Raw genomic sequence first — 13,533 nt, forward strand, 5'->3', positions numbered from 1 at the left:
ACGTTTATCGACCACAAATCCGTTGAAAGTTAAATTTGCTAATGCATTTTGAATTATGTTCACTAGAAGAGGCATTACAGTTGCTATTATTAACTCCAAGTACATAATTATAAACTATTTAATTAAGCGAACATTTCCGATAAATCATAATTAGTTCTCGCAGGATATATTATATAGCAGAGGGAAATTGATGATGTATTTAACGTATCTAATATGTTYAAGTAGAGATCGTTCTCCAAGGTGATTCAAAATTTGAGCCGTTCGAGSCGATCKATAAAAAATAGTRAAWCTAAATAATTTAAACAAACACTGATATATTTGCACGAAACCTGTTTGCACCTGCAAATTAGTAGTATAGTAAATAGATTTTTAAWGTCGCGAARATTATACGTCCACAACATTAATCTGTGGAGAAAATTCAAATGTTATATAATTCAATTTGTTAATTCGATAMTCAAAGCAGTAAAACAAATACCGGTATTTCAATGCCTACTTTCATTACAGCTGAATGTTAAAGGAAAGCTGTCTTGTTAAATAGTTGATAGGAATTTAGCGCTTTTTCGACTATTACCTATACAAAACAACGTTTCTTCGAAAGTTCCAAATTAGGAAAAATCTGTATAAAACCATTCAGTGAGTTAGTTTGGGTTCCGCAAAGCTCAAAACGATCGATGAGCCACTTTCATCCTCAGCTTTCATTTAACCTGAAGAATGAAGTTGCATATACCTAATAAAAAAAAAACGAGTTWCTCCAAGGATRTTATATGATCGACATCGTTCTACRTAATTTTTAAACTCAAAAACTTTTCGAAAATTAAATCGTTATACAGAAAATCACACCAAYTAATTATTTTGATATGGAAGTGGGGACAATACTAACAGAGTGGCAGAGTGGCACGATAGCATCTCAATTCCAATCCACAAAAAAGATGACAAGTCAAAGTGATCAAACTACGGGAATCTCACTCATCAATACGGCAAACAAAGTCCTGATTGTTCTGCATAGGCTAACTCCATACTCAGAGAGCGTCTTGGAGGAATATCGGAGGGGTTTCAGGAAATTTAGAGCCATTATTGACCAACTTCTTACACTGAGGCAACTACTAGAGAACGGATGGTAGTGCAACTGTGCTGTCCAGAACCTACTCACAGATTTTCGGCAAGCATCTGACAGCATTGAAGCATCTGAAGTGTGGAATGCAATAGCGCAATTTGCAATTTCAATGAAACTCATTCAGCTGATGAAGGCATGAATGGAAAACGGAAAACCCTGAGTGCGAATAAATGACAGGCTCTCAGATAGTTTTAAGATACGTAACGAATTAAAACAGCGAGATGCCTTGTCGACTATACCCTGTGCTATCGCCCTAGAGGAAGCTGCGAGGTCGACAGAACAGAATTCCTGACTGCACGAGTCCCGAAAATATTCTTGACATATACAGATGATATTCGAGTCATTGGAGACTTCACACCAACAGTAAAAGATATTTTAAATCACATAGAGAAGGCCACTGGATAAGTAGGACTCAAAATTAACGAGAAAAGGACCAAATATATGTGCATAAACAGACAGGGGAGCACAGATAGAATAGGAAAGAATGTAACAATAGAGACTTATAATTTTGAACGAGTGGAGCGTTTCCAATATCTAGGAGCTACAATTACAGCCGATGACTATGTCACAGAGGAATTAAATTCAAGCCGCAAATCAACGTCTGTTCTCTCTAAGCAACTTTTTCAAGTCCAAAAGCATCCGAAAAACCTCAAAGGTGAGAGTATGAAAAAACGTTATAAGGCTGCAATCGCTTATGCATGCGAGACATGGGCAATGACTAAGGCTAATAAAAACCTAAGAGCTTCGAAAGAAAAATCGTAAGAAAAATTCTTAGTCCCCACCATGCCAGTACCGCATCAGGACAAACGCCGAGATTAATCATCTTCATGGCAACGAGAATATTGTCAAAGAAATAAGTCCCAGCGCCTCAGATGGTACGGGCATGTCAATAGACTATAGATATGGGAGGAGAGACCGTCGAAAAAAAACGCCAATTGGGAGACCACGCCAGAGATGGAAAGGCAACATCAAAGCAGATCTCACAAAAGTGACTTCCTCTCTAGACACAAATCTCTTGGAGGGCCGGGAGCTCTGGAGGAGCATAGTTCAGTCAGCCAAGACCCACCCTGGGTTGTAGAGCTCCCTTGTATTTTATTACAGCTTGAGATCAGAATGCATGCAACATTCTCAATGTATCTTACCATTTAATGGTTTTTGAATTTCTGCAGGAAAAGCAATAAAACTGCAGTCCCAACTTGGATCAAAAAAGAATAGACATGCTTATTAGATGAGGCGTTAATTTCGTAGATACAGGTATAATCACCAGAAATTCTCACTTTCAGCATTTCATCTCACCCTAATCAATGTCTAATATCACAGCAATTAATAGCTCGTAATTAATCTATGCTGAATGAATTATTATATGGCGATAGTATATCCAATTACAATCGAAATCAATTTGTGATATATTGTTAATTAATGAAGTGTCAAATATCACTGATCTCTAAGAGATCCCTTAGCAAGACAATTCACTGTCAAAATAAACAATAAAGTTCATTAATTTATGGTAAGTATTGTTTGGTCAATTTTTGCAAGAGCGTTGAAGTGAATCTATCAGCACCTTAGAATAGATCAGAATATGATTTTTTTTGAATATGTGATAAAAATGTTTGTCTTGGACTGGAAACACCTAATTGAAAAATGATTTTCGTATAGAAATTTACGTTGATCGAAAATTTCTGTTAGGTGAATTGCTCAGCCATATATTTTGCCATGGTCGTATTTCGTGTTGTATAAAAAATCGATAATAATAAATGCGAAATACATTCCTCGCATCTGGCGAACAGCTTTCCAATTATATTGGACTACTGACAAATTACATTTAACCACTTTTATTGGTCAGTTCTAAACAATTCGCCTCATGTGATTGTAAACTGGACCCTGTCCAAAACAGAAACAGAAATGTGTTTCATTGTTGGGAGGGCGAATTAGCGATACGGAAACTTGTTGCCCAATATTAAGCCGAACTGTGAGTTCTCCGGTTATTAATTCCTATCAGTTTCATCATGATATCATTGAATGGGTTCGGAAAGTAAGTGAACTGTATAAAATGTGATGGCTCCGACCCCTTTTTCAACATTAAACTTGACGATGACGAAGGGTTGACTTTATCATTTGTAAACTGAAACTTTCTTCGTATTAGAACATATTTCTATTGTCCGTAAAAATTGTTCTATCGATCAATAATTGTTGTTATTATAATCAGTTACTCATAACACATACAAAAGTTAACATTTATACTCATTTCTAAAAATGTGTGCCAATTATTCGCCTCACTTTTTGACCATTCTTAAATAAAAAGATGCAGACACATAACCACCAAGAAAGCAGCAGAACATTTCCTACAGTGATTTTAAATACAAAAAGTTCTTAAATAACTACCATTCAGTAATTTCCCTTTACTGAGGTGAAAGTCTTATTCCGTTATTTATATTAAAACGAAAAATAGGATCAAGTCAAAATGACGATGTTGTTGGAAAAGAAATATTACACATTAGAAAATATCCTTGAGCAAGAACAAATTTTGCGTACAAGTATGAATATGGAAAGAATATGTTAAAGCTGAATATGTTCATAGCTGTTAGTCAACTGAAGAAAATATCCCTGCTAACACGAGAGATAAGAATTTATTTGAGAATATTAGATATTAGGAAATGATTAAGTTTCAATATTTAGGTTAGTCTTAAAAAATAAGTGAATCGTAAACTATTTAGCTATAAAGGGGTTGTTTCAATGAATGAAAAAATGAGATTTTGGCCAGATTGGCTAACGGCAGCCATGAGAACTCGTCTAATAATAAGCATATTTATAAGCAAGCAAAACTTTACCGTTTCCAACAGAAAGTGCAGTAACAGAGGTTCAATGTTGTCGATCTAACTTAATATGAGCTCCAGAAAATGGTTATGCAGAACCATAATAGCAATTAGAATGCAACAGATCTTCATTATCAAGAAATATTTCGTGTTCGGCGTTTCGAGCCGCCTTAAATTGAACAATGTTTTAATATGTGTTCGAGGTTGTTGCAATTTCATAAATTGACATATTTGAGACTTGTCCAAGAGTAATTTGCCTGCAAGATTTCCATCTAAAATGTGCGCTTCAAATAGTCTGGTTTTATTAACTCATACCTTTACCTAAGCATATAGGTTTATTACAACTTTCTTCTACTGTATACAAAATTTCTCATGTCTAATCATAGGCTGTGTGCGAGTTCTTCTTTGTCATTGTTTTATTCTTATTCTCTTATTCTCTTCTAGTTTAAAAATACAACAGATTTTAATCAAAACATTTTTGTATGTGCTTAACACCACACGATAGAAGTGAAAACTTCAACAAGCGGACCAAAGCAGTAATAGTTAATAGTATGAAATAATTCTTTTTTTCTAACTATTTTCACAAAGTAAAATAGCATTTACAATATCGTGGGCTTCAAGCTAAAAGTGACTAAGTCCAAAATTGCCGTATTTGTGCTTGGTTGGTTTAAAAAATTACTTATTTATTTTTAAGTTAATATTAAACGACCAAATTTTGAAGCAAATAACCGCACCAATTGAGTTGTTTTAAAAAATCTTTTTGGTAATTCTGATATAATTTTCGGGTCGGTTTACAACTGCATTTACCAAAAAATTTATTTTAGATTTGGTCAGTTTTAGCTTTAAGCCCATTATATAATACAATCATAATTTAATATAAATTACTATGACACGAAGGATTTAATAAATTACTATGGTACATTTTGCTCTCACTGATCGTAATTCGTATCATATTCTAAAAATTAAACAATGGGTTTCTGATAACTGAAATATGCTATGAACACTTTTGATTAGAATCGATTTGATAGATATTTTACAAAAACTCCGTCAATTGTTGTAGCATATTTTATTGTATGTAGATTGGCATCATTCGACATATTCAAATCTAGTGTCGATTTAAAAAAATCAACTAAAGGCTTTGATCAGTCATTTGAAAAATCAATATTGAAATCATCATTCAAAATCATAGGTAATATACGAAGGTTACAGAATATGTTTGTTGAAGTTGGAGTAACAAACGCAGATTGAGGACACTATATGATCGTAATATTGCTCCTTTTATAATGGACGAAAGCTATGGAGCGCATCAGCTTAGCACGAAAGATGAAATGATGAAAGGTTGGTTTTCACGCAGCGAAATTGAACCATTTGAACACATAAACTTGGATAAAGAAGTCGTTCCAAATAAAGTAACTTCAGTGCGAGAAGCTATGACCCAAATATCTTCATTTAGCGAACAAGGCCTTAATAAATGCCGGCGTCAACCAAGTAAGAACCAGTGCAGCACCACTAAAAGATGTGATTGTTTTAAAAATTGTAGGATGTTTACATACCATTTAAATTTAACTGTCGAAAACAAATAGTGGTGTTTGTTTTATGTGGTTAGTATATGATGTGATGCCTACAATTTATGGAAATAAATCGTTCTGTTTTGTTTGATACCTTAGATGCATTTTAATCAATAAGATGCTGCTCAGTTTTCTCATATTATCATACCTTAATTGTACTGATATATAATGGCACAGTTTTATATATTGTGGTACAGACTTGCTTTAATTAATGGGTAAATGGTTAGTCCCTAGGACAATGGAATCGTGTTTATTTCGAAATATTTAGCTTTTTACCATCGCGTTTAGTAAATAACTAAATAAATAAATATAGTCTTTATTAAAAAAAAAACATTTTTTACAAAAAAGCGAAGGCTAGCCGAAGCTACTCCACTTCAGTTGAAGTATACAAAATACCATTGCAAGAACATGAAACGAGAATCAAGTAATTTTAATCACATGTGTACTTAAAAAAAAGGCCAAAGCAAATTACTTTGTGCCTAACACTGTTTTATTTCTATGAAAATTGCATGAACCAAGAAATCGTCAGTTTTCGCCAACAAAGTAGATGATAGAACACATCCGTCGAATTTTATTTTTTATTTATGAAAGTAAGCTAAAAACTGAAAATTTTAATCGCTGTATACTAAAGGTTTTAGTTGTTTGAATGATATCGTGATATATTTTTTCAACTGCCAGTTACGTTGTTTCAATAAGCAACTGTATTTTGTCACAGGTGGTGGAAAAGCAACTGTATTTTTCCTTGTTAGCCATAGCGTTTACTTGTTAATTTTCTATTATTTTTTTCTCGTCGTTGAGCGTTGAATAGGCTTATTTTTAATACCTGATTTTTGCTGTATTAATCGCTAAACTTTTTAATTTATTTATTTATGGTCTAAACTACATGCGTCGTTATACCAACTAGAAACGTATAACTCACGTACAAAATTTACTTGAATTGCTCAGCATCTAGATAACTTAACATCTGATTATGCTACATACAAGATAAATGTAATCAAAAATGAACAGTTTAACTTGAAAACTATGAATATGTAACCCAATAATTAAATTGTTCTTAGGTACATAAATGTATTTTTTGTTTAATTTAAATAGTTCCTTAAATTGTCTATATTGTTAAATATGCATTTTATACTTAATATTTCATTAATTTCTTTGTTATTTTGATATTTCTTCTTTCGTGTGGAATAAGATCTTGGGTTAAAAATAACTCACAAAATGAAAATCAATGTTAGTGTTAAATTTGGAATAACACGTTCAATAGCTGTAGTTGGTGTTTAACCAAACTTTTTCGGGCATTTTATATTTTTTTCTATACCAAGAAACTTAATTGTAGAATGAATATCCGAATATAATCAATTGCACATCAAAAATATCGAATGATTAGAGAAGATTAGTTAAATAGCGTTTACTTACTACTAACGAGAACCGAGTTATTGGAACTCAAAATGGGTACATTTATCCCATCCATTGGACTGGAGATACTGTTCTCAAGAGTAAAAAGAAACGCATGAAATGGTAGTACTTTTTATACTTTTCCAATAAATGTATTAATTAGATGTCCGAATTCGTTTTATTTGGTAATCTTGAATTTTACCGAATAACATTTGCATTATCCAGAGGCATGATATAGCTTTCGGATTTAACATAATAGTTTTCCTCAATCAGATGTGATCCATGGATATTTTCCTGGCGTCTTGACTTGTTTATTCAAGGCGCGAAACCCTATTAACTTGGAGGGTTCGAATATCCCTGAGGATTTTCATTACAACAAAACAAATGTATATTTTCTCACTCAGAAATATTTGAAAATCTACATGCTAAGTTTTGGAAAATCGGATTAATTTATCCGGGTTAAAAGATATCAAAGTATAATTTTGCCTACAGTTCAGCTTGAGGTAAAGAGGAGGGTTTTAAATACCGTTTGCTTTAATTGATTTAGTCTAACACCTCGTATTTGTATATTGTGCAAAGTAGATGTAGCAAACCAAATTGGATTGGGAAATCATGCAAATATTAATTTTCTTAAATTCTTTCCCCAACGCTGTCAAGTAATACAAGCCCGACTTATTTTCAAGCCATTTGACCCGATTTGGGTTCCGCATATAGATCATATATTTGCATAAGTATGGTAATTCGGATAGCAGAACTGTTTTCAATAGCGTATTAAAGTGGATCACTTGCAGGAGTTTTAGTCTAGCGCAGTAATAAAACGTTCTTGACTTTCAAAATAAAGACTTGCATTAATCGACATTAAAATAAATATACTCTGACTGTTTATTTACTGACTTTTACAAGATTTGGTAAAGAAACTGCATATGACATATTTCGTTCTTTTACAAAGGCAATTTTTCAACAGAAACTAATTTAACTTATTCATTTTAAATTGTATGTAAACTGATATCCTTCACAAGATCGTGCTGAATCCTGAGTTTTAATTATTTTTTATCAATTAGTGCAAGTCTGCTAGTGAAAGCAGAAACTTCTCATGTAGAAACATTTTACAGCAGCCTTTTCAATATAGTAATTTAATTACGCTCTGTAATATGCGTCAAAAACTTTTATTTGTTATCTGTTTGTTTCAGCTCTTAGAGTTTTCCCGGAAACCCTTGGCTATTGATAAATATAACTAAATTCCTTTTCAGTCATAATGTAATAGATGAGGCAAATGCATATCTATTCGGTAATTGCTTGATTTACAAACATATATATACAAAACATAGTCGAATAGTGATTTTTTTACAGTTTTCAAAAATTAATTCGTGGAAATGTACCGAACACATTTCCACGAATTAATTTTGTATAGCAGGATCCAAAAATGTGATTAATATGAAAAGAAACTTGGAACATTCTGAAAGAATGGACCGACAAAAGAAATATTACGGTGCTGATGAACACTGATGACTGCATTGAGAAAATTACTGCCCTCTTGGACCCATCAACATACAAAAAGCTCAAGCGAAACCCCACTGCTTATCTAGTACGCAAAACAAACCAGGTAATAAAAACTTGGCCTCTCACAAAGATTAAAAAGAAGAAAATTGTAAAATATTAAGCACTACCTGCAAGGCTGTACGTCTTGGAGAATGTACCACTGAGACCCACAGTCAACACCATCTCTTCTACGACTTATGAAATGGCAAACCCTTTACTCAACAACTGAATACACTAATTAAGTAGAAACATACAATAAAGACTCAACTGGTCTCGGCAGCCCAGAAGACTTTTAAAGATTACAACTACATATGGGAAATTGAATATATGTTCAAAGAAAATGCTTTCTTTAGAACCAAATCAAGAATACACATAATCATAATAACGCACAAGAGTTTGCACGTTATGTGATGTAACACACCATTTATAGATTAAAATATGTCTGCTCCATCAGAACATTCGCAATAATTAAACCAGCATGACAACAACGAACTAACAGAATAAAGAATAAGTAAAAGCCAAACAAAAAGGATTGTCTCCTTGAATAGCTTACATAGCCAATGTAAATATAATTGAAATAAAATGCAAGACATGACTAGGCAAGAGGTTTAACGATCTCTAATAGATTCTGCTGAAAAAGGAAATTAATTCTGGTTCTTTAAAGATTGGGTTTCAAAGAAATACAGTACGGTATCAGAGTTTCTTAATTAAATAATATTGATCCATTAATAAAAGTTCCATGAACGTTAAGAAAAATTCATTAAGGTAAATGTTTGTGTAACTTGTTAATAAACACTCAACATAAAATCAGCACGTTTCTTGTCTCTACATAGAGTGATTAATTTTGTTTTGAAGGTATATTTGACTTCAAATAACATGGTGAAACACATAGTAAAACGAGTACTCAATTGGATATTAAGAACCTAAATCTTTGATTCCTTGATTTATAGCTGTTAAATAAAGTAAACTAAAAAGACCACGTCTTTTAAGTTTACACAATCCTTTCTCAATGAGTGTATTGTCAATTGTGAAATTGCTCTCACGGTACTGGTATAGCCATACTCACTACAGGAAATAATAACCAGCAACGCTCCAATTGCCTAATTTTTAGCTGTAGTTCTGTCTTACAATGCCAAATCCTTGCACATCTTTGTGATTTATTATAAATTTTATTTAAAAAAATAAGAATTCCCAAAAAACAATTTTCATGTCAAATTAGGCAGAGCCGTTCGAAAGCAAAAGAAAATAACTTATTTTGTTCAAGTTATTTCAAAATTACATTTTAAGAAATACTTTTTTGCATCAATATCAATAGACATGTGCACACATAACAAGTAACACATTCACAAAAAAAATGCAGGAATCGTGCACCACAACTATACTTCCCAAATTAACGCATAAGGTAGTGCAAATAATTTTATGGGAAAAAAATTAATAACAGTCAAGGACCAGGTGGAAAATATTGTTGAGGTTTCAACTAACCAAAAAATTTCTTTTAAAACAGAAGCAGTGGAAATGGTGAAATGGGGATGCAGTTTTGGGGTTGAAAAAGTATTTCTGGGATTTGCGCAGAAAGGTGACCTCCTAGCGGAAAACATTTAATGGCCGATTTGTATGTAATATTTTATCTCTTTTTGACATAACCCCAAGTTAACCGTCAAGCTGGCGATGAAAATGTTTTTAAGTATTTAAAATTGTTTCCACGCATAAATGATCTAATTTACATGAAAATCTGTAAAAGTATGTTGTAAAGCTGGCGTTGAAAAAGCAGGATTTCTTCTGTCCGAAAACCGACAAGTTTTCCAGTTATGTATATTTTTCAGCACAAACTACCCTTACCTTCAACGAACGTATGATATGTTTTTGTATTTCGAATGTCTATAAGTGGTCACATGAATTTAAAATAGATTTCTATATATCATGGTTGTATTCCAGCCTTAATACGTGTCAGCAAAAATGTTGTTATTTATTTAACTTTTTCAACATAGTTTGCAACTGTAATAATCTTACATGAAAGCAACTTATATTATGTAGATATCGATCAATAGTTGTAACATAATTCAAAATATTGAACAAATAGTGATTCAGAGACTTGTCAGTTTTTCGCAAATTTTCGCCGTTTAGCGATAAATCAACCGCTAACAATAAGTCACACAGAACATTTTAGAAAAGACATTTCAGCGATTAAATGACGTCCGATAAACTTTCGAAATAGAAAAAGAAACACCCAGACCATTGTGGAATATAAGGGCAGTTTTTTTGAAAAAAGTAGATAACTAGAAAATTAGTCGGTTTCTGAACTGTAAAAATTACGCTTATTCCACCCTAAAAAAAGACATACTTTTACGGTGCTGCATGTAACTTAAATCATTTATGCGCTAGAAAAAAATTAATACTGAAAGCTCGGTTGAAGTTTTTTAACACGGTTTTTTTTCTAAAAGTTGAACTCTCAGCAACAGTTTTCACCTGGTTCTAGCCTGTTTTTTTTTTACTTAATATTTGTTTCAAGAATTCATGAAAAATACGTAATAAAAGAATAAAAAAATAAATAAATTGGGGAAAGACCAAAGAGAAAAGAAAGCTTGAAAGAACCGATAAATAAAATAATTCAAGCTAGCACCATAAAAACTACATAATGGCAAAATTACTGCGTAAAGCATGTGGACATAGACGGCATGTGAAAAAATAATTTTATCAAATCATCATAACTATAAAAGACTATATAAAAAACTATACTATAAAAGAAAAACAGACTATTGTTAATCGGTGGAGCCAAAAAGCCCTAAGATTAAACGACATAGAAATGAGGTGATCAAAGAGACGGAAGATCACTAACAAAATAGTAGTACTCTTGCAAAATAGTGTAATTAGTTTCAATTTCCAAATAAGTAACCAATATTATATGGAAGACGTAGCAATAATTTGAATCACAGAAAGCTGTAGATATAAACTGATGCTTATTCACATCTGAAAAAAGCGGACATATTGCGCCCTAGAAAAGCAATAAGACGTCATCGGATTTGTGACCTACACACATTACATAAATTTAACGGGTCTTCATAGCTCAGATGCAATCTGTCTATGCGAATCTGTATCATGGGCTGTCTCTTATTTCAGATAACCTTTCTATTATATACAATGTAGAATCGTACACAAACCTTCCATACGAAATAGTTCAGCTAAATTTATCATTTAAAAAAACTGTTATCATTTTTTGTCGGATATAAAATATATCTAGATAATTGAAATGGGGTCTATATTGTATGTTTTTTAACTTGCACTCCATGTTCAGATAGATATCGGTTATTAAATAATTCTACATAGATATTTACCTTAATAACTATTAGATCCTTCTGTTATTAGAAAATGTGCCTGGACGGTTAAGAGAATTGACTTACCTGAAACAAAAAGAAAAATTAATATTTAATCGAAATCAGGTAACATGTCAGTTGGATCATTAACAAAATATATATTTTCAATTTTTTTAAATCCATCAGATTGGGATGGTTCGAAATACGTTAGGATATTTATTTCCAGAAAACCTACTAAGTAATTATTTCGGAAGACTTACTTTCACTTTTAAACAACACACTTCCAAACATTAAACAGATTTGTACGGATGAGTGGGCTGGTTTCGTTTGTGGTTGCAGACACCGCATAAAACTCAAAAACGTTATATTTCGAAGTCTCAATTGTTAAATTTCTTTGGAAAGTTCAGCAAACCAAACCTCAAGTTCACCGAATTCATGTACTTCACTGATATATTTACCAAATGAGTACCATCACTTCCTACTGCATATTTATGGTGTATCTTCATTTGTCTTGTGTCTAATAAATTTAAAATGATAACGTATTTATTCTTGTACAGAAAATATAGCAACATTTTTGTATAGGCATAAAGCAAATTTTGATTTGTATTACTTCGACGTTATCAATACGAAGTAAATCAATTGATATCGGTAATATCGCCTTGAAAGAATTATTTTAAAGTTTCTAGATTTCCTGATGCATAGAGGTGCTGCATGTGCAAGCAATCAGTGTATGTTTATTAAAAGGAACATGAATTATAAACTAAGATAAAATAGATATAACCTTAACAGAGAAAAAAACCGAAAAAAAAATTCATTTAAAAAAAGTTGAACGAAAGCTTTAAAAACACATTTTAATCTGTAAAAGAGCATTACAATCACGAATAAAGCTGAACATAAATCCGGGAAGAAGGCATTAAATGTATACAGGCAGTCAATTTGAAAACTTTGCACCCTTAATATCTTTCTTGCAGTTATGAATATGAAAAGTCCAAAAGATACGTCAATTTTGTTTGTAAGGGACCACTTTAAATAATTTTTTTAACCTCTTTGTTTGAACCCCCTAGAAAGAATAGATTCACCCTTAGAATCATAAGAAGCAACTCTCCATACAAAAAAACAAAAATGCAAAAAACATTCCATTTAAAAATTAACTCCAAATAAGGATCAACATTTCACAGATGTATACTGAGGTCAAACAAATTCAAACACTGCTTCATGAATGGAAAGTTAATCGCATTATGTAAAAACAACGATGGGTTGAACATCGGGAAAATAAGCCAATGATGCCCTCGAAACAAACAATAAAACTTAGACCTTAGTTGACAATTTCAAACATTTTATTAGCAAAATTCATATTAAAAAATAAAGAATAATAAATCATTAAAATTGCTAATAAGAAGCGTATCAAAATATGATAATAAATAAGGTACCACGTTTCACAAAAAACGGTCTTTGTAAAATGTAAAATTGCTTTTAGTTCAGGGATGTGGCCCATTAAAAAAGCTGCAGATAAACGTACCAAAGTAATGGAGAACTTCTGGGACCGAAGGATGTCAAATTTGCAAAGTTACCAACGAAATTGTTAGACACAACAGAGTACGTTTCATTTGTAGTTCAATATTGACATCAATTCAGGGATTGGTGCTGTTCAAATTGATATAAATCTCAGGTATCTCTCGATTCAGACCGTCACTTAGCAATAGTTAGTGAAGAGCTTGTTCAGAATTACTCAGAATCAGACATTTCGTCAAATTCGCAACATTTTATGGATGCGTGTAAGATGGCAAACAGAAAAG

This window comes from Dendroctonus ponderosae, unplaced genomic scaffold (assembly GCF_020466585.1).
Source record: "Dendroctonus ponderosae isolate FM_Combo_2020 unplaced genomic scaffold, Dpon_F_20191213v2 Dpon_F_20191213_4, whole genome shotgun sequence".
Classification (NCBI taxonomy): domain Eukaryota; kingdom Metazoa; phylum Arthropoda; class Insecta; order Coleoptera; family Curculionidae; genus Dendroctonus; species Dendroctonus ponderosae.